We start from the raw sequence: 5946 nt of genomic DNA, 5'->3' as shown, positions 1-5946 counted from the left end.
ATAGATTATATTTTATATGTAAATGTAACTAGATAGAATATCATTACCAATTTTATGTAATATTTTTAATTTTAGGATAATTAACACTCATGGTAGTGAAATTTTAATTATATAAATAAGTTCCACTGAATCATATAATCTTAAAATTTTATATGGTTTTTAAATATAAGTTAAAAAAGACAATTTACAGGCTAAATGTAAAACCTGTATAATCAAAAAAATAATTGTCACAACGACATGGTTGTCATTGTGCATCAAAACCTAAATATAAAAATAGAAAACAAATATATATATAAAAAGGAAATTAATAATAATTAGGAATCACGAAATCATAAAATCAACTTTAATTCTTTATTCAAAATTATAATAGTAAAAATCATAAAAAATAAAATAAAATAAAATAAAATATAATTAAAAAAGTTAATAATTTTAAAAAAAATCAAAGATTCTTTGTATCGTAAAAATTTGCCTTTTTATACTCTTTTCAATCTTCTTATAACTAATCATAACTATTCAAATATAATCTTTTTATCACGCGTTATAACAATAAATCCACAAGAATTCTTTATGCAAATTACATATAAAGTACAACAAAATCCAAAAGAAATCTTTATGCAAATTAAATCTAACATTTACAACACCTCCCTACTTAAATTAGACCCAACATTCTGCGAATGATCAATCTTCTTTCGATCTCGACTTATTCTTCTTAATTTTTGCTGTCTTCTAAGTTCTAACGAAGGCTTTGTCGCTTGAAATTTTTAAATTCTATCTGTCGCTTGTCACCCTGTGAAACGATCAGCTTTTTATCGCTGTAAGCCACTGACGAACTGGATACACGCCTGTTTTCCACTATCCACGATTGATAACGATTATCGATGACATCCAGTTTCTTTTCCTCTCTTGTTTTTTGCTAGTCTGTCTTAAACTTTTTAACAATTTATCGTAGCTTGTTTCCTATCAAGACTAAAGTCTCGGTATGGTCAGCGATTAACGATTGCAGCATAACGTCTTGACCCTACTTTCTATCAATTCGCTTGTTTTCCCCTTTCTCTTGTAATTGATTGGTTGTTTCCTCTAATTCTTGTAATCGTATCTATCTTTCAGACTTCCGGGTCTTCTACGACAGTTTGCCCTTGCTGAGATATCGGGTAATCACATCTAATCTACTTCTACCTAAAATAATCTATTTAAATAACTTCTGAAATATTTTATCACTTTCTTATATTTATTCTCAAATATAAACTACCTAATACAAATATACTAATAAAATATATAATTATACCAACCTTATCCTAATGTCTACATTTATCTCCTCTAAACTAATTCTGCCTTTAATAAATGGCGTAAATTATACTAAATCTTAAATTTATAATACGTAGCAAAATATAATAAATTATACAAATATATCAAATTCTATCACCCCTCTCCCCTTAATGAAGCCTAGACCCATATTTTTATTGAAAAATTTACTTGTACTCATCCTTTAGCTATTGATCCTCATCTTCTTTTCAGCCATGTCTATACTAAATTTATATCTAAAAATCCTATTCTAAAATATATATCAAAACCTATCTTTTAAAAAAATTATCATTGTGTATTTATTTCCTCATGTACTCTTTGACACTCAAGTCTTTAAAAAAAAAACTGCTGAAATATATAAATCTCTTTTCATACATAAGTTGTTGAGAAATCAATGACATCTAATCATAAAAGTTTTCATACTTACGTTTATGAACAACCTCTTAACTCTAATCACTATGGTTTTCACCCCACGTCTTTGAAGAACTTATGAAATCTAATCATTATAATTTTTCGCACAACCGTTGTTGAAAACTGATATGTATATTTCTAAAGCATGTTTTTCCTTTTGTATTATTAGAATAATATTGTATGATTCTTCTTAAATCTTATTCATGATTCAAAATAAAAATCCGACCTCAAATTGAGCTCGATTGCGGCATAAATTTTCTAATGACGAAAAGCCGATTCTCTCTATGAAGATTTCTTGGTTAATCTACAACCTAATATACTAATTTTGAGGCTGTTTCATCTCTCGCAGCCCTTAAAATACAAGTTAAACGTAAATCTTCAATAAGAATTTAATCAACTATTTCCTAACAATAAATTTATATTATACTCTTATTCGCCGAATTTTTAAATTATTCTAAAATCTAAAATATAAGTTTCAAAATTCAAATGGTTTTTAGTTTACCAATAACTTCTAAATATAAAATTCCTAATTATCACCTTTAAATAACTAAACACAATTATATATTATCTACTATGCATGTTACCTTTGTCTTTAATTTTAGATTTTATATTATACATAAATCTTATCAAAATAATTTTTCTTTTTCATCTTTAATTACATATATTTCTTACGTTCTTCTGGAATTTTTTTTTTGTATTTTGACACATCTCCTTGTTGTCCCACCGGTCACAATGCATGATTTGCATTAGACTGAAGGTTGTAAAGGGCCGGTCTCCTTCGCTCTCCATCACCATTGTCCCAACGACATGGTTGTCATTGTGCATCAAAACCTAAATATAAAAATAGAAAACAAATATATATATAAAAAGGAAATTAATAATAATTAAGAATCACGAAATCATAAAATCAACTTTAATTCTTTATTCAAAATTATAATAGTAAAAATCATAAAAAAATAAAATATAATAAAATATAATTAAAAAAGTTAATAATTTTAAAAAAAATCAAAGATTCTTTGTATCGTAAAAATTTGCCTTTTTATACTCTTTTCAATCTTCTTATAACTAATCATAACTATACAAATATAATCTTTTTATCACGCGTTATAAGAATAAATCCACAAGAATTCTTTATGCAAATTACATATAAAATACAACAAAATCCAAAAGAAATCTTTATGCAAATTAAATCTAACATTTACAATAATAATAAAGGGTTAAACACAAATTTTGTTAAACATATTATAGTACAGTGGCGTAGCTAGGAATTTTCCTTAAAGGGGGTCCATACATATAAAAGCCTGGGGGGCTTCGCCCCCAGACCCCATTTAACGGGACTTCGGCCCTTTTGCCCGGCCTTCGGCCGGGTTCTTACAAATCATAACCATATCTTCGATAATATATAATAAATATATTTTTTAAATGCATCAATAATTTGTTTTATAATTTAGTAGATTATTCTCAATGACTTTATAATAATACTATCCAGATAATTTCAATAGTAATAAAATATCCTTCCACAAACATCAAAACCAGAAAAATATAAATATTATTCGTATTTATTTGATATAAAGTCACCACTTATAAGTCTTTTGAACGTATAATCTAAAAATAAATTTTTGCTCTGGGAGGGGTCCAAACCCGAAAACCACCCCCGTAGCTACGCCACTGTTATAGTATATTATTTATGTGTAGTTAAAAGGGGCATAGGTTTTCTTAAAAATTCAATTTTACAATATTGTCTACCTTTAAAAGCTGCCCAAGATGGTATGGATAAAAGATTTTAAGAAAATATTTTCCTATGATTTGAATATAATGTGGCTTTTTTGACATCAATATCACATCCATATTTTAAGAACTTATTGAGTTGGATAATAAAAAAAAAATTTCAAAATATATTAATAAAAGAAGTCCTGAATGTAGTACCAGAGTAAATAATAAAGTTCAAACTATAAAATCAATGATTAACATCTAATGACGATTATTTTTTTTAGATGAAATAAATGTTGCTGAGTTCCTTAGTACAAATAACATTGAACTGGAAGTTTTAAATTTAAAGAAAGTCGAAATACATTATTAATACTTAATTATTATCCTTCCATTAAGGAAATGTTTTATAAATGTAATACTGCAATACCTTTATTAGCTCCAATTGAAAGGGTATTTAGTTTTAGCACTATGTTAAGTACGTTAAACAGCAAGGGCCTAATGATAAATTATTTGAAAAATTTGATTATCTCTTAAAATAATGTATCTATTTTCTATTTATGCTAAGAATTTGCTATTGGTAATATTAAAATGCCTGATTTGTAAATTAACTCATCATTAAATATTTTATTAATTGTAAATATTCATTCTTATTAGGGGAGACTGGGGTTAGTCGAACCGATCTTTACAAAATTGGCTATAGCTCCTGGTTTTTTTAGATAATATATATAATAATATATGATTGGATACCTAAAACTATACTTTATAAAGATGCCTATAAAAAATTTAAAGATTAAATTTCTTATAAATTTTATTTTTTGTAAAAGTGAATGTTCAACAAGCTCCAATAGCGAGGTTAGGCAAACCACTTCAAGGGGCTTCCTAAACCAATGGTTTTTTTAGGCCATAATAAATTGAAATGCATTTTTATATATTAATAATGATACGTATAGAATAATTTTATTGTTATATTGTTCAAAATATCATAATACTTATAAAATGTAACTAATTATATATAAAAATTAAAACTTAATTTTGGTTTTAATAAACATTTTGGACATAAAAAAAATAAGGTTGAGAGATTATGTTTTCTTATCATAAATCCTAAATACCACTCATAAAACTTCCATGAAATTGCATTTTCAAGATTTTGAATTTTTTTTCATTATTAACTGACATAATTGACGTATATGGTATAGCAAGCTCCGATAGCTCTAAATTGGTAAATTATAATTGAAATAATATCTAGATATAATAAATACTCAAACTTTCCCAAATTATAGAAGAGTGTTTAAACTTTGCTATAAAATTTATTTATATATAAATGATTATATATTTTAATAAAAATTAATATTCTGTCATGTAAAAATTTTTTGAAAATTTTATCATTTTCTTTCTTAAATAAAATTTTTAATAATTAAATATTTCAAAAGATATTTTGTCTATAGATGTAAAGTAATAAAAACTATATTAGAATTAAATTTTAACCTTCTGGTGTATTTAATTTTAAAATGAGAGTCAAGCCCCGGAGTTTACCTTACCCCACTCCCCTATATGCGCATGTTTTCTTCATAAATAAATAATAAAAACTGTATTTTATAAACTATTTTAATTTAATTGGTAATAATAATTTAAAAGTATCTTGTATTCAAGATATTCTAATTAGGCAAAAGAATACAAGTATCTTTTATCTTGTATCTTTTAGATATTTTAAAAAGATGCTAGTATCTGTATCTAAGAATCATTTTTTCACAAAGAATCGGTATCTAGATTCTTCTAGGAAGGACCTGCCCGACTCTGGTAGCCGCCTTAATACAAAGTTTGTCAGCGAAAGCAATAATGTTCAAATTGTCTACTTCCATTGCACCTGCGATTATGCTTTTCATAATTAATATAATAGTATTAATGGCTAAGTTAAAAAATATATAATTAATCATATTTTAAGTTTCTATGTGGTTGAAATTGATAGTAATTAATTTTGTTAAAGAATTTACTTGACCACCTATTTGAACCTTTTTTTTCCTTCTCCTCGTTTAGAACTCGTTTTAAAATAAATTTCAGATTGTTAACCCCTCCCCCCCCCCCCCCCGCCGAACTCGGTATTTATATTGGAGACTACAAAGTATTAAGTTTGGATCATTTTAAATTCATTTTCAACGGCCAAAATTCCTTTAAAATAATTATTTTTCGAGCTGAGTTTTTTTTTCTGTCATATTAAACAGTAATTTTTGATTAATTGGTCTTGTTTAACCTAATATTTATAAATTTCAGTCAGAACTGGATCTACATTTTTAAAAGTTTTTATGCCCGTTTTGGAATTTTAAATTATTTATGGGCCGGGTTACAGGCTGAGCCGGCAAACCTCTTAAATATCTAGATATTTTTTGTAAATAAATTAAATTTCTGCTTTTTTGGTATCTACATTTATCTTTCTTAAGGAAGTACAAAGTTGTTGAAAAAAAATTCATATATGTTAATCTGTATGTTTGACACCTGTCAAGTATATTACACTTTTTATGCTAGATG

The sequence above is a fragment of the Gordionus sp. m RMFG-2023 genome, chromosome 5 (assembly GCF_954871325.1).
Source record: "Gordionus sp. m RMFG-2023 chromosome 5, tfGorSpeb1-WG-v2, whole genome shotgun sequence".
NCBI classification, from domain to species: Eukaryota; Metazoa; Nematomorpha; class Gordioida; order Chordodea; family Parachordodidae; genus Gordionus; species Gordionus sp. m RMFG-2023.
This window is presented reverse-complemented; position numbering follows the sequence as displayed.